General features: G+C 38.5%; 1 protein-coding gene across 2 annotated transcripts in view; it reads left to right on the top strand.

Annotated features, from left to right (window-relative positions):
- Phb1 (prohibitin 1) overlaps positions 1-22743 on the top strand; it is a 67519-nt gene that overhangs the window by 15603 nt on the left and 29173 nt on the right. Inside the window, exon 2 of one of the 2 annotated variants that reach the window (XM_089740213.1) lies at positions 12927-13036. The exons of the other annotated variant lie outside the window; for it this stretch is intronic. The gene's annotated coding sequence lies outside the window, so the exon portion shown is untranslated. The remainder of the gene's footprint in view (positions 1-12926; positions 13037-22743) is intronic. 2 annotated transcript variants of the gene reach the window in all.

A 22743-nucleotide genomic window follows, 5' to 3' on the forward strand; every position in this document is an offset into this window, starting at 1 on the left:
GAGAAGCTCACGATAGGTCCACCTGATATTAATTCGTTACCGGAGACAAAACTTGAACACCAATCTTGTAATACACCTTAGAGCGTGTATAAATCTTATAATCTACCTTTCAAACCAACATGATTCACAAATACCATGCAACTATTACAGCAATAGGCAGCGTCTTGACTGGTCCCCTGACCTTTCTAATGTTCACGAGCAACGGTAACCATTCACAATCAGCTGGACCGTAAGCTCGTCTACATTCGAAGGTAATAAAAAAGAGTCTAGATAGGCATTTAAAGAAGGGTTTACATTTTTATTTCAATGCACTAGTCTGGCGACTCGACTCGCTTGGCTGGAAAAAAGTTTTTAGGTGAATGTCATTGCGAACCGATGATGAAACTATGGTAGTAATTAGTACAGAGCTAAATACATATTAGTGGTTTCAAATGTCCGGGGTAGCGTTTTATAATTACGTAATTTAAAAAATCAAGCACGTGTTCTTCCACTTCGACAAAGCGACTCGACACGAGAACCCTCTCATTGTGGCCGCCGGTAACTACATTCCCGATCCTGCGGACAGAATGGAAAGCAATCGACGTCGCCCAAAACACGTCATTTCGGATCCTCCCGATCCACTAACGGTGCTTTTAGGTACCACAAGCACCAGGCACCGTCCTCGTCGAAACCGTCGCTTGCGACAAAAGGCTCGACGAGTAAATTAACCCACAGACACAGCCCACTGAGTTTCTCCGCGGATCTTCTCAGTGGGTCGCGTTTCAGATCCGGTGGTAGATTCTGCGAAGCACGGCTCTTGCTAGGGTTCGTGTTAGCAACGTCGTCAGGTTTGAGCCCCGTGAGCTCATCTACTAGTTAAGGTTACGCTGAAATAGCTTCTCAAGGCTAGGTAGGGAAAAAAAACGTGTTGTAATTCATTTTGTACATGTCTAAGCAAGTCTAGATGTGGAGAGATCCGAGGTATCACTATCAACTATGTGTAATTAAAACAATTCCGCCTCGAGGCTTGGAGGCGTGTATGTATTAGAACACGTGGGCAGATTTAATTAGACTTAGACAACTTTTTTGGCAGTTGCAACACCGGTCTCCGACTCCAATACTCGTTTCCATTATCGTTGTTATTCTGAAATTAAATTTAGTTTTATAACGGCATTGTTTTACTGCATTTAATTTTTTTGTTTTTTTTATTGCCCTTGTAAACAAATGAGCATACGATTCCAGAGTATGGAAGGAGAAAACATGTTGCACCGACCCCAGTTAACTGGGAAAAGGGCAGGATAGTGATAATGATGATGAAAGATTTATTCTATTTTAATTGATTCATCTAGAAAATTAAATAAACTACTTCGTTTAAAAATGATAAGGCAACAGAAAGAACGCACTGTGTATGACTAGGCTAATTGTGTTAGTGGACTCAAACATCTACCCAATGTCACTACGGTCTACAATACCGAAATCGGCATAGGATGGATCATCATCATCATTATATGTTTAGCTCGTCGTTAATTTTAAACCTGAATGACGTCACACATCACAAAGTTACAGTTGGCATAGTTTGGTAAAATTTGTGTGACAATTTTGAAAAACGAAAACTGTCCCATTTCGTATTTGACGTCGTCGCCTTCATGGTATTCAATATTGATTTATCTATCTTATCGTTTACTGAAAAGACCATTCAAATCGATCTGTTAAATTTCATAAAGTGCCCAGTACTTACCTACAGGTTTTTTGACACGATGATGGATTAAACTATTTATAGTCAGGGCCGCGTCCACAACACAAAACACATTACACACGATTTTTTATTATTTATTCTTGAACGCTTTACAGTTCTCATAATCGGTACTATTAGAGGGGTTTCAACACAGAATTATTGTAATAGAAATGACACTTTTCATATCGATCACATTTTGGCTTGCATTTTTTTTTCTTCATTACTTTGCTGCCTAAAAAAAGAGCTGACGTAGGTTCAGCTACTATCAATACCAAAAAGTGACAATTAAATGGTAAATTGGTGGTAGAGGGTCTTGTGAGTCCGCACGGGAAGCAGTAATGCGTTTTGGTTTGAAGGGTTAGGTAGCCTGTACTGTAAAAGCTGAGATTGAGAACTTACATCTCAAGGTGGGTGGCAGCATTTACGCTGTTAATGTTTATGAGCTCCGGTAACCTCCTAAAACCAGGTAGACCGTGAGCTCGTCCACCCCTCTAAGCAAAAAAAAAATATTAAGTGTATTAACGCTTGCTTACGTTTGCCGCTAGGGGCGCTGTTCCAACTGCATACAAAATTTTGTTAACCTTTACGCTATCGAGAACGTTAAAATGCACTAAAAAGCACACAATATGTCTCCTGGCCAGACTAATAAGTCTTCGAACTTCAGTTCAAGGTTTTTGAATGAACTTTCCTATTATCCGTCCACGGAAATACTTTATTTACATTAAATTCTTTGTTTTCCCCCAAACTCGTATCATGTGTACTAATAACATTTATATCATAAGGTTCCAGGACTAATTAGCGGACAGAAGCGCACTTTGTTCCTATGCCACATGGTGTGTGGCATCATTTATGTTGGTTTGCGACTCCAGTAGCAGCTCAATATTAGATATGGACATCGTGCTTACAACTACCGCACTATCAGACGTTCTGCTTTGAAAGACAAGAGAGCGTTACTTCAGTCCTATTGAAACTATGGTTTCATTCGTCAAGCTCGGTCCGTCCACGTTCGGCAAAAAATTACCATTTAAAAGAATAACTGTGGCCATAGAAAACAAAGAATCCACAATATTTTAAATTAGAACGGTATTTTTGCACGATCACATTCAATTAATGGAATTGATGGACTTTAGAAGAGGAGTTCAAGTTACAAAATAGCGTGCTTATTGATTTTTAATACACGTAAAAAATGAGGATATATATCTATAAGCCTATGTACCACTGGATCTCTTTTGTGTGTTCACTAAACTTTTCGTCATTTGTGTACCGATTTTGAAAATTGTTTCTGTATCTGTTATATTGGTACATACTGTTGAGGTGGTCCCGTTTTTAAGCGTAATTGATTTATTTCACTTAACTCCTGAAATTGGTTTAATTTTCACATTATAATTATTATTATCTCTTAAATTATAGCGATCAGGAAAACTTATCGAAGTATATTCATAAACAAGGAAATTGTATGCGTTTTAATTTCATGCTATAACGCACAATATTGTACAATGACGTCAATCTTCAAGTAAACAAATTCTATTATAACATTCGCTTTGTTGAAAAGGACTAGACCATCTTTTATAACAATCAACAACTTCGAATGCTTTATAAGCAGATTTATATTATTTTTTCACCACACGTATCACATTTAATTATTCTCCACTAAGACTTTTAGATCTCTTTGTATTATTTTAGATAGCGCTTCTAGTACGTTTAGATCCCACCAAAACCAGGTAGCGCTGTTCCGTGCGTGTTATTAAGATGGTAATTTAAAATAGAGTCTTGTTTTAATTGAGTTATGGTTACTGTTATGGCTATTAAAATGGACTATATATTTGTGGCCAGATTACGCGGTCCGAGATGTTAAATCGGTGTACTTTCATGCTTTGAATTAATTGGTCCGTTAATAAATGACTGGTTGTAAGAGAGTTGATTTTAATAACATTATTCATTTTTAACACGCTAGTTTGTGTAGATATTATTAAAGATATTAACTTCTTTGATGAGTATTAAGTGATAATTTTTGTATCTATATTTATTAGTTCATTTGAACAGATGAGCTCATGACCAACCCGATGCGAGGCGCTTAGAATAACTAGATAAAATAGTGAGTATTTTGTTAAACAATAAATATGTTTAGTATGATTCGGTATATCTTTAAAAAGCAGGCATTCATGTATGTGAAGGGAATAACTACCTCAGTTTAAATCTCACAAATTGTTGGTATATTTTTATCGCATTAATAGAGTGGAAGGTCACAGCCCATCTGAGGTTAGGTGGTTACCACAACAAGAGCCGCTAACCTCTTGGACCATTATTTCAAAGCTTATAGCATAACCTTCCAGTCTTCAAACATGAACATATGGTTGTTTAGCCCCAGATAAAAGCCGGATATGGGCATCTTCCCGTGCAAGATCATAGCCTGTTTTACTAAAAGCAATCACACAAAATTTGAAGTGTATCAAAAGGATTTTTTTTTACTACACTCTCGAAAGACGAGGACTATGTTTGTTTGTAGAATTATATGTTGAGTTGAATTGGGATTCGGTGCGGCATAACCTATCATGTTGCATAGAGATTTGGTATGAGTTTTACGACTGGCCGCCGGCCCGACGTCAACCTTCCTTGGAAATGCTATAGTTGGTATAAGCTGGTAGGTAGCCCGAAATAGCCCCTTAACATACAGGAAGTCGTCATGGCCTAAACGATAAGACGTCCGGTGCATTCGTATCTAGCGATACACCAGTGTTCGAATTGTACTTAACGAATGTTCTCGATTGTCTTCCATGGTGAAGGAATAACATCGTGTAATAAAAATCAAACCCGCAAAATTATAATTTGCGTAATTACCGGTGGTAGGGCCTCTTGTAAGTCCGCACGGGTAGGTACCACCAACCTGCCACCACCCATTCTGCCGTGAAGTAGTAATGCGTTTCGCTTTGAAGGGTGGGGCAGCTCATGTAACTATACTAAGACCTTAGAACTCATATCTCAAAGTGGGTGGTGGCATTTACGTTGTAGATGTCTATGGGCTCCGGTAACCACTTAACACCAGTTGGGCTGTGAGCTCGTATACATACATATGCAATAAAAAAAAGTAATTTAAGGATCGGTCGTATTCTAAGCCGGGAACTGCATAGATACTAACTAAACACATCCTGATAGTAAGTATATCATAGTCTTTAAATTATTTTTATGTACCTACACCGAGTCATATACATCATCATGTAGAACCACGACAATTTTATGTTCATAATAATATTAAAATTAAAGAGCACACGTTAATTCAATAATGTACGAATATAATTCTTCATTTTTTTGCAACCAACGCACGTATTTTTCCTGGAACTCCGAAACTAAAACAAAAAAAAAAGAACATACAACAGAAAAACGTAAATTAATAAAACATTCTACAAAAACACCGTGACTATTAGAGTGAGACAAGTTAATATTATTTGGTTTGACGTCCTAAAGTTTTTCGACTCGGATTACGAAGTGACGTAAGTACAACAAACAAAACGACAGGACGACGAAACGAATGAGATTCTGCTGTGGCGCTTATATCGTTTTGACATTAATACATAAAGCACATTCGACATTATTATCCGTGAATACTTATACATATTACACGAACAGATTACGCGTCACGTTAAACAATAAGTTCTCACGGGTTAATGAACGTGAATTTTGGACACATGCGTAATAATTTGATGATATTCTGTTTTCATTGTGTACGTACGTGAAAGCATGTTCTTCCCACGTTGAAGTTTGTAATTTTAAGAAATGGAACGTTTTTTTTGTCGCACCGTATATTATTCACTATCATTGATGTGTCAAATTTATGTGTTCAACTTAAATCAGAACTGTATGCGATTATAGAAACATACAATGCAACGTATAATTACACTTAGATGCAATTATCCTCAAAGACTAAAAATTGTGTGTGTTTTTTTACTAATGTCGAGTAGAGAACAGTTTTCGTAAAAAATATGTTAAAGCGGCTCGTATCTAAGAAGGCCCCACCTGGCTGATTTACATGTCCTGGTGAAACTGAAAACGCCTCTGGGCCACCAGTAATACATCATTCATAAAAAAAATCTAATAAGGCGGTCTATAACAGAGCCATTAATACCCATCTCTTATAAATGTTTACAAAACGATTTTATGAGCAATCATCTGATTAGACAAGATATATTTTTAATGTGAAGAAAATCACCTGACTTCGCCCTAAAGCCTAGTTCGCACTAGGCGAGTATTTTAGTCGAGAACCGAGTAATTTAGTAGCTAAATGTGTCTGAACACCAAAAATTTAGTCGAGTAGGTTAGTAAATAATTTAGTCAAGTCAATCCATTTTGTTCTATTTTTTCGGGCGAGTAGCGAGTAGTTTAGCCACTAAATTACTCGGTACTAGACTAAAATACTCACCTAGTACCAACAAGGCTTAAGCGCTGAGGGCGATAGGTGGGACATGCCGGAGTTTAACCGACTGACAACCCCATCCGAGCCTCAGAGGAGACGAGATCTACTATAAGAGAAGAATAGAATAGAAGTATAATACTAATTTTTTACTCTAAATAGTCAGACGAGCTGCGTCTTGGCTATGTGGCATCGGCCTAGCTTACAATCTCATTAGGTTCTTCTAACTCCATCAAATACATTTAGTAAATAATTTTTTATAGGAAATTTATAGATTACTCGATTTATAGAGACATCAAGAAATTTTACAGAAACAATAATAAATAAACACATCCAGTAAACTGTTTACTGCACAAAACTCATACAATTGCCCAATTAAATGCAGTGGAAAATGCCTACTTGTTTTACTACTTTTTTCAGATCAATACTCCTGCGAACAGTATAGGACAATCGTGACGTCATTAATAAGTCGCCGAATGAAATAGTATTTGTCGATATTTGAATGGTTCGGGCCGGCGCGGCGAACTGACTTCCGAAAGCCATCGCGACAGCGTTACAGGAACAAAAAGACCTTCGCCGCCGGTACACTTCCGATTGCAATGTCAAGCGCTGAAAAATTACACGGACAACCCTAGAATTAACTCGGTATATTAAGTGTAGAGATCTCGTTTAGGAAGTTGTACTGGTTTTTTTTTAAATCTTCAAATGTAATTGTTTCCGCAAAATAGGATTGGTACTTCGAATCGCACAATCAAACAAAGTTAATAAGCATTAGCGAATCATCGAGCGACACGACCATGATTGGCTTTTTGAGGTGGTAGGTAGGTAGTAGATTCATTCGCAAAGCAATTGCTCTTGAGTTGTTAGGTCTACTTCGGAGGCGCTTGGGCAGTTGTTAGCAAATCACACCCCTCCTGGCTAAGCCTGTCCTGGTGAAACTGGAAAGGCCTCCGGGCCACCAGTAATCTTTCAAAATAAAAAAAATATTTGCTTTAGGCAGCCGCTTATCTGAGCGCCTTGCATTAGTGTGGCTATCATCAGATGAGCCGCACGCACATCTGCCAACAAATGTCCTAAAAATATTTGAAAATGTTTCAAACCTCACCTTTTTTGGATCTTTCTAAGCTGCTATACTGGTATGTATGAGCTCGCGGGACTCCAACTTGAGGACGTTGCTAACACTAGCCCTAACAAGAGCAGCGATTCGCAGAATCTACCACCGGATCGCCGAAACGCGACCCACCGAGAAGATTCGGCGAGAAACTCAATGGACTAAATTGGTGAGCCAGAGACGTACCAAATTTTGAAGGAAATACTTGCACGATGAAGGAACAATAATGTGTTATAAAAAATAAAACCGACGGCAAAGCTCACACGGGGAGACCCCACCAGTCAGTTGGTTTCTGAGATGAAGCTATCAAAAGCTTCACTGAGAATTCGACGTTATATCTCAAGGTGACTAATGGTATTCATGGTGATATTTATACCAGGACTAGTAAATACCTGATGCCAAGTGAATAAATAGGTAAATAACTGGGAACAAATCACACACGGTTATTCGGCCCCAAATTAGGATTCCTCGTGTTATGGGTTTCAAAGACTGACATACATACTTATGTATATATATAGTACGTTTAAATATGTAGATAATATAGACCCAGACAAAGAGCAAACAAACCTGTTCATCACACGAATGTGTGCCCCATATGAGAAGCGACATATCAATCGATTAATAGGCAGACGGGCTTACGACTCACCTGATGCGAAGTTGTTACTATTGCTCGTGGATGTCAGCAATGCCAGGGGCATAGCTAAGTCGCTGCCTGATAGTTTCGTTTTTTTTTTTCGAATTATACATTGTGTGCATAATATAATGTGTCTTCCGTATGTTCCTATCAACTGTATGCATAGAAATCGGGTCGGATTATGCCTGTTTAGGCAAAAACAAAAGCGGACGGATCATCGTACTCCTCGTCAGCACCACTAAAATGATTCCCAAAATAAATATGATTAATGATGATTAACTCTAAGAGCTTGCAATTTATCAATGAACGTTAAAATCCGTCATCGAACGTAAAAAAACGCTAATGAGTTCGTGCCCAGAATACGAATCTCGACACGTATGTACCGACTATTTTTTATAGACGCTCACCTTGGTAATGTCCTTCGGCCTTCCGAGAACTCATGAGACCTCGGTTTCGAAAAAATCACGACAATTACAACATTGTAGCCGTAAAGTTCCTTGATCGTTCTGGGAACGGGAACTTTCTTTTGTTTCGGCATAAGCTACCCGCAGCGAACCAAATCATCTCGGCGACACTGAGCTGTCGAAACTTACATGTGTCTTGTGAAATTTTTATGTAAATACGACGTTTTCGTTACGCAGATGCTGATACGTGACGTTAAAAAAAAAGTGTACTGTGAATGTTAAAATATGTTAATATGTTGCAAGCAACGTGAGAATTGCTAACTATATAATAATTGTGAGCCATAGTACCTAATGAAATATGATAACGTCTATTACGACGAAGAGTACGACGCGCGAACTAACCCATAGACACAGTCCACTGAGTTTCTCGCAATATCTTCTCAGTGGGTCGCGATTCCGATCCCCTGGTAGATTCTGCGAAGCATTGCTCTTTCTAGGGCTAGTGTTAGCAAATTCACTCAGATTGAGCCCGTGAGCTCACCTACCTGTCCGGGAGTAGTTAGCCTCTTAGACTACCAGCAAATAAGTAGGGAAAAAGAAAAAAAAAAGATGACCTTTGTCCTAAACATTAAATCCAGTACGATACAACAACAATATTAATAAAACTCAAACACGATCCGACAAGTCTTAATTTCTCGAACAACGATATGCAGTACCAATCTCAAAATTTACCTACGCGCATGCATAGATGTATGAATAAATAACGTTATATTAAACCTCACAATATACAACCGTGACAAACGTAATGAAACATAAAATCAGTGTCAGTAAATAAGCGTGTTTACGACAAAATATGTAAATGCAATTTAAATAAAACAAAGGTCGTTTTCATATGACAATAGAGCCATGATACATGTAATAAGTGGTTGCACCGCTGACGTGCACCATCGAGGAGGTAACAATGTAACACATGTGTAAACACGAAAAGACTAATGGCCACGTTAAAACATTTAACAGTCAAGTATAACAACTGTTGGATATTTTTAACGTCTTCCAATTACAGTCTTCGTTCGTTTAACGATTTCGCTGGGCATTAACTATTCCAATTTTATGTTTGTGACGGACAAAACGCGAAATTCCTCGCGTGACGTTCGCTAGCATGATTTTTGGTGCGCTATTACGCGCATGTTTTTATACGAACGATCTGATGATTTTGCTATGATCGTTTTTGTTGAATTACCTATTAGACAGATCTACTGCGCTTGTGTATTAATTTCGATCATGAAGTCTTAAAGCTTTAACTAAAACAGTTTTGTTTTAGTTTTACACAAAATCCGTGTTACAATATTCGACGTATTAAGTTTTTTTTTTCTATTACATAGATACTAATAAAACTTTAAATATTGGCGTAATATCACGAATAGCTTATTAAATTGAACATGGCACATAATACATTTATTAAAATTTGTCGACAAATAATGCGTAATTTTTTTAAAATATTTTTATCGTTTTTGAATATTATCTTTAGTTGAAATACATCAATAAAAGATACTAGACCATTGTTACGAGCTATATATAATACATCGAGGTATGATTTAATTCTAGTGTCCGAGGTCAGGTCGACAGCTTCTCGTTTTTGCGCTTTGTCTCGCTCATGGTGACTTACGAATTTTATTATCTATGGCTTAAAATGATATACGACCGCTCTTAACTGGAGAATCATAAAATATTTTCTGTTTGTGAAATATTTCTGAAGCAATAAAGCAATAATTCACTACGGGACTACGGGGAAGATGGCGAGCTTTATATGCCGTCATAAACGTAATGTTTATGGTGTACTTTTTTGCGTGGTTGTTCGTTTGTCCGTCGAGAGCGAGGCAGTACGCGTACGCACATAAACCTTCACTTTATCATTACCGTGATTGAGAAACGTGTCCACCATTCCTATACTTTTCTATTTAGACTGTTTTTGTTCAATCTGAGACAATGTTGAAATACACATCCTTAAAAAAATGCATGTCATTGAAAGACATGCATGCCTATAGCATATAAGATCTAACATAGCCATAAATTCACCTAATCCATACATCAGCCCGCTGAGTTTCTCGTCGGAACTTCTCAGAGGGTCGCGATTCCGATCCGGTAGTAGATGCATTCACGAAGTAGCTATCTTTGAGCTGTTAGGTCTCTCTCAGAAGCGCTCGGGCAGCTGTTAGCAAATTCCACCTGGTCGAGCTTTTGCTCGCTCAACTGTCCTGGTGAAACTGGAGAGGCCTCCGGGCAGCCAGTAATCCTTCCATCCTAAAAAAAAGCAATAAACTAATTAAATAATGTACATCAATAATGTTATCCGCAGTCAAAATAAATCAAAATAGCAACCCGCTACGTATCGACTAGCCTAAACGAGACGCTGCAATCGTTCTCTCACGAGGGCCTTAGGAAGTGTCGACGGGGGGCTCCATTAGTCAACGTGATTAGTTCTCGGCGGTGTTAATGTTTCAATGAGATGAATAATCGCAGGTAACAGTGACAAATGTGAAGTGAGAGCAGCGCGCGCGCACCTGATCCACAAACGTGCCGCGCTATCACTCAACATCACTCCTATGTGCAAGATGAAGAGATTTGTATTTATTAGTGTTCGTGTAACCCTTTTTTGGGCATGAAATCGGACTTGCAAGTTTGTAGATATACTTAATACTCTAATAACCCTACACAATTAATAACAAACTAAAATTGAAATTTGACAATTGCAATTGCGGGATACATTGATTATTATATATTTCGAAACAATGACGTCCAATAATTACCAAAATTCCATGACCACACTACACATTGATAAATGACTCATTTCACATACGCAGAGTCAAGGGTTAAATTCGACCGCAATCTAGCATCGGAATCTATATTTTTTCAAATCGATATTTTTCTCGTCCATGCGAGATATCGATTCTCTTTATTATGATTTAACGTTGATTGCACTCTTTGATGGTAGCCGCCGAACAAGATTTACAGCTGACGAGATAGCTACTGTCCTGCGTTATTGCGAACGTATTTGTACATGAACTCAGTTGAAATACGCGTTCTGGGAAGTCGAGACGTTAAATCCTCACTGGGAAAGTTATGGTAGGATTAGGTCTAGATCAGTGCACGCATGTCGAGATGGATAGCATTTAGTTGTGCAACGGACGAAGGGAAATATAATGACAAAACGAACGAACTTTCGTAACAAATAATAAAATGTAGAATTATTTGTAATAATGTTATTGAACGTAGAATATGGATAGGAAGATCCATAAAAACATATTTATTTTTAATGTTCACTTTACTTTACTTAAGTAGAATTTGGTATCAGTATTATATATGTATAATATGCAATATCTTAAAGACGTGTAGTTAGTAATTCTTTATTATTTGACATTTCTGTTATCCTGATATAACTAGACATACTTGCAGAACGCTGAATTAATGTCAAAAATAAAGTGATAATCTAAGGCTATATTCTACTTTTGGTTTCATTTAAAATGTATGGTGCAAACAAAGATCTTTAAAAGCAGATCTTAAAAATGAATGTTCGAATTTGTTTTGTTTTTTATTTGGTCGGTGAGGTGATTCGATTTGGGTTGATCGGCGAACAATCAAACCTAGCTTGTTTTGGTCCAGTGGGTTTCCCAGAAGATTAATTTCATTTACTGGATGACTTCCAGGTAACAGAAATTCGCGGACAAGGATATTAACTAGAGAATGGGTGGCCGGAGAGTGATGTTCCAATGCCTCGAATGGGATGCGATTCAATTCGATCTCTTTGACAGCGTCACTAGTAGAACCACTAGTCGTAGGGTTAAAGCTGCGGTCAGAAGCTACCTCGATCGCGCCCGAGGGCGGTCTTCATTATCGAGTTCCTGGAATTGACTTCACGGCGATCCTGTCGGACTTGAGGGACTGAGTTAATCGATAGTATGGTAGATAGCAGAATGCTAATCTTTCCTTTAAAGCTTCCTCATCTAGCACCTCGGATTTCGGATGCGGGACTGTAATCCACGCATCCGAAATTTTTCAAAGTGAATAATATACTGTTAAAGTAATATACTGTTTGTAATGGCAATCTGTATTGTATCCTATTATCCCTATCTAGTAACAGTTTAATAAAATATCTACTTGGCCTGATTCTATAAAAATTTTTATTTTACTACTTTTAACTACATAGCGAGTTTAATGTACCAACATGATCAATTATACTGTATTAATAATTAACAGTGTTAGAAAGGTTATTATTTTAACTACGTTAAATTATGGTGCCGCTAGATGGCAGCACATGTATAATATTATTTTATGTACAAAATATTTATGTCGAATACTGGCCTTTCGCCCGTAATTTCGCATACATTCTTCCAACACACTTAAAGGAAAACTTTTTAATTTATCTTTTATACATTCATTAACTTCTCATGCGAATCGAGTTCCAATGGTAATACACAATTCATATACATACAGATTTGTGTGCTATCAACATACCAACCACAGTCTTCAGTGTACCCTTTCAAATTCTGATATATGTAGATAACTGTGAAAACATAACATATTTCGTATGGCTTCAAAAAATAATCACATAATTACGCAATCGTATCAAAAATGTTAATAAATAATTCGTTTCGTTGCAGACGGCCCGGCGACCTGACCGTCAACCGCATCTATAAATCAAAATGCCCGTGCTCCGTGATTAATCAAACAAGCCGTACCTTTCTGTTTATTTCACACCTATGCGAAACAGGTACTTTAAATAATATCTTATCGAATTTTAACATTATAATACAAACTATTTTTTTTTATTGCTTGGATGGGTGGATGAGCTCACAGCCAACCTGGTGTTAAGCAGTTACTGAAGCCCATAAACATCTACAACGCAAATGCTGTCACCCACCTTGAAATATTAGTTCTAAGATCTCTGGAGAGTTATATAAGGAATCAGAATCAATAATGTTAATTCCAATAATAGTTTACGAAAATGGTTTTTAAAATATCACATTACTTTTTGACTATTAATTTACATTAAGATTTTATTGCGCAATTTGATCTTATGGGTTATTTGGTCCAATCAAACAATCAGATTCTAAGTGGTACCAATTCCAATATCGAGTTATGGCGTAGGCACGAACCACCGACGGTAAAAAACGTTTTTTTTTCCCTACCTATTCGCTGGTAGCCTAAGGGGCTACACATAGCTATACTGGTTTACAGTGCTCAACTTGAGAGAGCTTGCTAACACTAGCCCTAGCAAGAGAAGTGCTTCGCAGAATGTGCAACCGGATCAGCAGTGCGACTCACTGAGAAAATCCGGCGAGAAACTCAGTGGTTATAAAAATAGACAGTATAATATAATGAACACTTGTGCAGGCTCATACTTAGGGCCTTAGAAATTTAAGAATTTAATTATGTTTTTGGCACCCACCTGTATCAAGGGTTGTATGAAGTAGGGTATTTTTGCATCTTTCAATGGTACCTGTGCAGACTTGCAACCACCCTAAACAGAAAAGGTTTCAGTACAGTTACAACGGCTGCCCTGCCCTTCAAACCGAAACGCATTACTGCGTCACGGCAGAAATAGGCGGGGTGGTAGTACCTACCCGTGTGGACTCACAAGAGGTCCTACCACCAGCGATTACGCAAATTATAATTTTGCGGGTTTGATTTTTATTTCACGACTGTCTATGGACTTCAGTAACTACTTAACACCAACAGAGTCATGAGGTCGTTGACCCAACAAAACCAAAAGACTCACAAGAGGTCCTACCACCAGCGATTACGCAAATTATAATTTTGCAAGTTTTGATTTTTATTACACGATGCTATTCTTTCACGTGGACGTCAAACAATTGACTTCCACGGTGAAGAAATTCACAAGAATATTTGTTAAGTACGTATTTCATTAGAAAAGTTGGTACGCCTGCGGGATTCGAACACCGTTGCATCGCTAGATACGAATGCACCGGACATCTTATCGTTTAAGCCACGACGACTTCAGATTCTTATATACCTATATAATATAGAATTTATAATTCTGCACATTTATAACCACAGGACAATTTAAGATGATTTTCAGCCGTTTACGAGATGTTTAGTGTTATTTTTGTTTGTTAGTTATACTCATCAAGATCAATATGAATATTTAAATGCGTATGAAATTTAAGAATCACGTTAGCTATACTTATACATATTTATGTTTTGCCCACACGAGTAGGTAAGGCGATCAATACTTCGGTTTCATTATTTTAAAATGACGGAGCAATCATGAATATTATTCCTTCGAATTTGATTTTATGTCTCTAAGTGTAGGTGCGACTACCACACACCACGAGCCCCCGTGGTGTGTGGTTGCTCCTTGAAACTGATGTTATCCAGAGTGCGCTTCCGGAGATCATATTTGTCCAAATCGATATTCAAATCTCCTTCATGGTCGTCACTTCAATGATATATCAAGTCTTTATTCAAACGACTGGAAAGAGTTCTCAGTTGAACACAGCCGGGATATGCTCTTGTACAAAAACTAAATTTAATACAAAATTAAAGGTCAGAAAATCCCTATTTTCAACATAAACTATTTGTACAGGTAAAGAATCTAAATATCAATCTTTGTTGATGTCGCTCCTAAAGTTTATCAATTATTTTTCAAGCCATGTTGTATTGAACATTAATGATTCGGGACTTAAAACCGAAGTTTGGGAATCTAATCCCGATAAGTCACTATTGACATATTAACGGAAGCAAGCGGCTTTCTCCTATTACTACTACTTATCTTCGGTCTATAGCAGCAGAATCTTCACAGTTCTTTCTATTTTGAAATTCCTTATTTCATGAAGCACTTACTGGTCGTATGCCTAACTGCTAACGAATGATTACAAACATCCTAGCTATTTCGGTTCGAGTGGAAGAACTATTATTATTTAATTAGCAATTGCGACTTCAATCTCATATTTCAAATTGGGTCAGTCAAGTTGTGATGTCCATGGACATTAGTAACTTAATGCCATACGGGCCGAGTGCTTGACTGATCATCGACGACCACAAAACTGTTATAGGAATGATTTTCATTTAAATTCAAAACAATAGTTTATTCATACGTCTCATGTCTTTGCGTCTTTTTGCACCGCCCCTTATATAGCAACGCCTAATAACTTGGAATTCTGAGAACTTTTAAACAAGTACCTACCGTCACGTTTCTGAAATTCAGAGGTGAACGGCCTAAAAGCCTAACGATTTAATTTCAAAAGCCCACAACAGGCGTGAAGAAGTGTTTTTTTTTTTTGTTACCGACAAAAAATATGAAAGCAATTTAATTACGTACATCAGTGGCATTTAATACAATTTAGTAACACAATATTGTGGTCAGTGTGGCCGAGGCAAACGCCACACAGCGCGCCGCGAGACGCAGCGACCCGGAACCTTCACCCATTACTGAACTCTATTTTATTCCATTGCAATAACAATTGTACTGTAAGACTTACATATAGTTTAGCTTAACATTGCTCACTTATCAATTAAATTAATTCACAATGCTGATGCTTCTCGCAAATCAACAATATAACCTTGTTTTTTTTTAATTTGTAAATTTTCACTTCATTCTTTGTACTCATAATCAGTTGTAGTTGTATATCTATAAGCAGACAGTTCTTTATTGTATATTTGTTTATTTAAAGAGCTTATCTTAACAAATAGCAATAAAGCAGATCCGTTAATACGGTTAGCTGTTAGCTCCATCTTACCAATTTGTTGGTAAATATCTTGAGTGCATCAAAATACCAAACTTTTATTATAAATTAACATGTTTATATAGACGCTCATTTGGTAAGTCGCCATCGTCGACAGTTTTTCTTTTGCATTCCCGTTTTGATATTCCAAATTGACCTTTACTGTCTCCGGACTATGGGTGCAGTTTGTGTGAACAAATACGAAGTACGGCTTAAGTCCAGGCACGCTGGATGTCAAAGTTATGACGTGTTAGATTGATTATCGGATGGATGTTAAAATGCGTTTTATGACTTTTTATGGCGAGCTTTCGGTGTAAACCGTCCTAACAGATCCGTTTATGCCGCACGATACATTCGTAAGGATATTTATTTTATAATTTTAATTGCACTTTCATTTATTTATTTAATCATTTACATTTGTATAAAAACATTATTTATTTCGAAATTAATTAACTTTAACAGCCCCGAAAAAGGAAGACTAAACTGTAAGCTTTGACGAGTACAAAATTAAAAGCAAATATGTGCAAACAAAAAATAGGAATAAAGTTATAAAAAATACACATATTTCTTAAACACAACATATGACCGTGCTGTAGAAGTGAAATAGATGACTTTTGACATTTTTCACAAAATGGATTGTCATCAATGTATGAGAATATAATAATAAGATTATTTGTTTTGTTGGATATCTAGAAGAATGAGCTCACGGCCCATCAGGCGTGAGGTCGTCGTGGCCTGAAGGATAAGACGCCCGGTGCATTCGTATCCAGCGATGCAACGGTGTTCGAATCCCGCAGGCAGGTACCAATTTTTCTAATAAAATACCTATGTACTTAACAGCTGTTCACGATTGACTTCCTCGGCGAAGGAATAGAATCGTGTAATAAAAATCAAAATCCGCAAAATTATTATTTGTGTAATTACTGGTGGTAGGACCACCTGGTGGCAGGTGGTAGAAGCAGTAATGCGTTTCGGTTCGGTTCGATGACAACCTTCGGAGAATCCTACTATCTAGTCGCTGTTCAGTGGCAGACCTTCCCCTGTTATCTATAAGATCGAAGTCGCAACTGTGGCAACATTGCACCACGCTTCGTCAATTAAAATCAACCACGCCCGTGCCCAGTGGTGGCCAGTACCTGTCACATATCCGGAACAATTACGTGGGTTCAACGCACCGCGTGGAGTCTGACTACCGACCCGTATCGCCTAAACATCACACCCAGCCTATATGAAAATTTTGTTTTGATCCCAACAACAGTAATGAGTACATTATATCAGTTATCGCTCATTAGATATTTGTCACTCATCTTCAAGAATACAAGACAAAACACCCCTAAAGGTTTGGACTCTTCCCCAACACTATTCAATTTCTAATGCGTGTGAGGTGATTGTTATTGTTTTTTTTTTAATTTCTAGGCTTAAAACGCTAGTGGCATTCATTCTTTTCATTTCAGCCTGTGATAGCTGTCACCGAAACCCAATGACAAATATAGATGCAGTAGACTATACTTACTATAACTATACTTGAGACCTTAGAACTTATATCTCAAGGTGGGTGGCGCATTTACGTTGTAGATGTCTATGGGCTCCAGTAACCACTTAGCAACAGGTGGGCTGTGTGCTCGTCCACCCATCTAAGCAATAAATAAAAAAGACCATCTTTAGACAACATTAGGAAACTACAAGTATTTCATCGGAGCATCAGTTAAATTGTCGGCATTCGTATTTATCTAATAAAGTCTCCCACTTTACTACTTTTAGGAAAACTTTGAGCCTTTCATCGCAATAGAACGAAACATTGGCACGATATTATTATGAATGTCATCTATCTGGTTTGAGCCCCGGCTGTACAACGGATTCTGGTTTTTTTATTGCCCATCTAGGCAGACGAGCATTCAACCCACCTGATGATGAATGGTTACGGTCGCTCAAGGACATCAGCAATGCCAGGGGCAGAGGTCAAGCCCTTGCCTACTGGTTAAGAACATAAGTGAAAACAGTAAATTTAGGTGAACTATATCTTTTTAACTAGCCTTGTGGCAAGAAGGCGACGTGACATTTGGTTTTTGTCCAACGGTGCTTGACTGCTTAATGCTAAAAAATAGAAGCTGGATACCTCCAACCTGATTGGGTAGAGTGTGTAATTAACCAAATACACACGGTTACCTAATTTAATTTCATTACACGATATTATTCGTAGCCTAGCCTTGTCGAAGTTGTTCGTATCAGGTAGGTACATAGAAAAAACGTACGTAAAAAAAGCAATTACCTTTTGAAAATACGGTGCCTGACAAAGTACTTGGACCCTAGTACTCACACCATTCGATACATTCTCGTAAAACACTTTGAGAATATGTGGCCATTAACCTTTAATCTTGGTGCTATTAGTGAGAAAACACTGGTCTTAATTAATTTTTGATCTGCTTAAATAAACAGGAATGCATATACGCCACAATCTAAATGTTGTTCGTACCAGCAGAAAATCACCATTAAGGATGATTGTATTGAGGCAGAATTATAGAAAAAGATATTTCCATTCGTGGTGCATCACAGGCTCTGCCACTAGTAATTGAGAACATAAAATTGAACTAAGGTTTATAAAAACATGTTGAACGTCACATTTTCTACAACGTAATAATGTCCAGTTTACATAGCGGAAGCGGAAACTGCTCCCACACGATATCAGGGACATGATGTTCCAGCGCGTGGTCACAGCAACGAGCTCATCTGCATCGTGACGTCATTTCCTGTCCAGCTTCGGTCCAGTACAAGTTAACGGTCAATCATTTATTAAACAGTTATAATTTGCCCGCAAACCATACCGTGTCAACACAACCACAGCCCACGCTACTCAACTTTGACGCTTGACATTTTGGGCTCACAATCAGACACCATTGTTTATCTAATTACGACCTGTCGTTCAATACTAATATAATTAAGTGCCGCGTTTTGTTTCCTCTCACACCAACGCGCGCATTCATCTCCGAAATCGCGCCGGCTCACTTCCTTTTTTTACAACTAACACGTACATTGTAAAGTAATGCTCTATAATTTGGCAAAAGCAAAAGTTAATGTCTTGTTATCTGGAAGTTGGAAACGTTATGGTCTCTCACGTGAGTCGCATTATAGTAATGAGCAACAAACCAATTGCACGAAGCTCACGTCAAATTCGCTTAACTCATGTAAATTTATGGTTATATGTTAATGTTTTTTGATGGTTTTAAGTGAAATTACCCGCGTTTGCGATAAGCCGACGCCGCGCGAGACCATTAGCAGCCAAATGGCGCACTGGTCGGGTCGATTCGTGCAAGAAATCAAATTACAATAACGATGCACGCTACACTGCTACCGATCCTTAAATAATAGGTTACGTCTAAATTATCATCTAAGAGGTAAATTATAGGATGCCACACATTCGTTCGTAGTAGAAATGTAGCATTAATACAAGCTCCTTAGAATTATGTTTGGTTAACGAGTTATGTTTGTCGGCAGCTGATTAGAGTTTTTCAATATTATAAAAAGGAAATAAGTTTGAACCTAGTATACTAGTGAATAACTTGTGGAAGCACTATTATCTCGAAACGTTAGGCTAGATAGATAGATATAATAAAGTAATATTAGTTTGGGTACTATTCAGGAAAAAATATTTTTCTTTTTCTTTATAAAATATATATAAACTATAAGGAAGAATTAGTGGGGCCCCGGATGCCTTTCCAGTGTCACCAGGACTGGTGGGTGAGCAAAAAGGCTCAGCCAGTAACAGCTACCCGAGCGCGCCTCCAAAGGAGGCCTAGCAACTCAAGAGCAGCTGCTTTGCGAATGAATCTACTACTGGATCGGATTTGCAGCCCATTGAGAAGATCTAGCGAGAAACTCAGCGGGCTGATGCATGGGTTAAGTTGCACGTTGAACTCTTTGCAGAGTTGAACGAATAATTCAAAATATCTGATAGGATTCCACAGTCTGTTCTGTTAATCTGAAGACACCGAGATAGTACCTATTGCTTACTACTAGTTACCCATCGGTTGTTCGCGTGCACTTCCTATTTATGAGCAACTATGCGATCTAGCTTGCATTGTTCCAATTCCAATGTTATTCCTGTTATTCAATGGTAACCAAAAACACACAAAGCACCCGAGTCATCAGTCGAACTTAGCGTAAGACATTAAATATAAACCAATAACATACTTCATCTCCTTTTAAGTACCAATTATAGAGACGCTTAGTCCAATAAAACTATGTTAAAATATTTATTTTAATGATGTATACCAATCAAGGAGCCGGCTTGTCTGCGTGTATGGAGGCACCCGAAAAGTCGGTGTGTGTATGAATGGCCGGCGCCCCGCTGCTCGTGAGTTATGCGCGCCCCCGGGGCGAGCGCGCTGCCTTCACACCTCCGCCCGCGTGTGGTCCGCGGTTTACGAGCCGGACCCGGCTGCCGGGCGCTTTGCCCAACACACTATGCAGTTTTAACCATCCTCAGGAAAAAAATTAAAGGTTTTAAACGCGAAACAAAAAAAAAATCCGAGACGAAACAAACTAAAAAATGAAAGTTATTTGTAAATTATCTAAATATAGTTCTTGAAATTTGCACCGTAAAAAAATGGCCACCCGTAAACCTTACAGAAAACGTTAATAATACTTTTTGGATTGCGTAGTTGCGTGAACGAACTCATGGTCCACCTTTTTTTTTTTGTTTTTGTCAGGACGTAATCGCCGAACTCCCACCCTCCACTGGGGATGGCGGGCGGGGTATGTCGGAGTCGAACCAACTAAAATCTCCTGTCGCTCAACAACCCACGTCGAAACCTCGCATGAGACAGAACTCATGGAAAGGCAAAGGGGGGAGAGTGAAGCGCTTAGTGCGGAGTATCTCCCCCATCACCCTCCCCCTCGGGATGCCGCACCGGCGGTCGTCGGCGCCACGACCACCAGCCCTCTCGGTCGGCAGGCTATCCAGAACCCGCCCAGATGGCGCCGGTTAGAGTGAGTTATTCTACGGAATACCCCGCTGGGTCAGAACCAGCGTGGGTCGAGGATAGCCGGCCTTCCATCACCTGGATGCTCTTGCGTAAAACGCGTGCAGAGCAGCTTGCACGTCGTCTTCTTAGGCCCCCTTCGCCGGTCCCCAGACCGACATGTGAAGGGGACCCGAAACACTTAGAGGGCCAGGGCTTGGGCGAGATCCGTCTCCCTGGCCCCCACTCGACGGCGGCGGGCTTGTGCGTCTCTCACGCGCGCAGCAGCCTCCTTCTGTGAGATGGTGCACTGGCAGAAGTCGAGCATCGCCTTCCACGACTCGTCGCCGCCGAGCGTCGATGCCACAACACTCGGCAACGACAAGTCGTTTCTTATTTTTGCGACAAGGTCACGGCACCACCCCTCCCATACGAGGCAGGCGACAAGCGCGTGCTCTGCCGTATCCAAGTCGCAGCCACAATTCATGGTCCACCTAGTGTTAAGTAATTACCGAAGTCCATAAACACCAAAACAAACTCCAAACTCATTTTGCAAGTAATCGCCTTTAAATAATCTATCGAAGTCACTTGGAATAGTATTTCATCCATAACATCCATATAAATACAATTCAGACAACATAAAGCTTCTTGGCTACGAATTGCATGATATCATCCAAACGCAACTAAATCTTCCCGGGGTTAGTAGTAGATGTCCTGCACATAAGATATTATTATATTAGTCACATTAGTGTGTATATTTTGTACGAGAATTATTTGTTGGACTTATTACGAGTTGCCCGGCTTCCTGCGAGAAACGAACAGTGATAGTGACCATACAAGTCAATTTTTATGGACGGAACAGGTGTTTTTATTTGACAGAAAATTTTTTGGTGAAATAAAACATGTGGTAAAATATTAAGTAAAACGAAGTAAGGATTAGCACCCAAATAAAAAGAAAAAAAATCATTCGTGGATGACATGTTCCAAATTCAAATGTTTAGGTATGTTTGATGTTTCTAATTGTTTATTTTATTGTAACAGCATTTATTAGTAGTCGGACACAGATAAAATATAGTATTTACTTTATTCTTCCTTGTACACACGACTGTTCGGTGGTAAATAAAAAAAATACAAAGAAGGAAATTGCTATTCGCTTGTTTCGAGGTGCTTTTCACGCCAAAACAAATTATATTCGTATTCGCGCTATTCAGTCTACAAAAAAATATAATCTAAGATTTCCGATCGAAAATTATCCTATCTCTAGCGTCGTAACAAAGTTTGTACGATTTTATTGGACAGGAAGGAAACTAAGATTTAAAATATTCTGACTCTCAGTTTATTTATTCTTATAAGATTGCTTGGTGTCTTAAAGGCCGGTTTTCGTGAAACGAGACACTTAAATTAAATTTAAATTTAGCCCGATGTCATTCTGGAAGTTGTACATTTGTAAATGCTGCTTTATAAGATTTCATTAATGTAAAGTTGTTGTTGTTCGCCAATTTATGGTGCTTTGCTTTTTAGATGTTTCATATTTTGTTTTGTTTCAAAATGGCACTGACGTCAGACCTTCTGCGCTGACCCTTACGTGAACGGTCTACAAATTGAATACACAACCCTTGCGCGTGCCAGTAACAACGTCAATACAATGCTAAGGCTAGTTGGGAGCACCTGTCGATACATTTCACATGAATTTCAGAAAAATTATAGCCAATGGTACATGTCTAGTCTTTAAGTACCTATGCTTATTGTCATTACAATACTGAAGTAATTCTACT

This window comes from Bombyx mandarina, chromosome 04, assembly GCF_030267445.1.
Source record: "Bombyx mandarina strain Sakado chromosome 04, ASM3026744v2".
Lineage (NCBI taxonomy): Eukaryota > Metazoa > Arthropoda > Insecta > Lepidoptera > Bombycidae > Bombyx > Bombyx mandarina.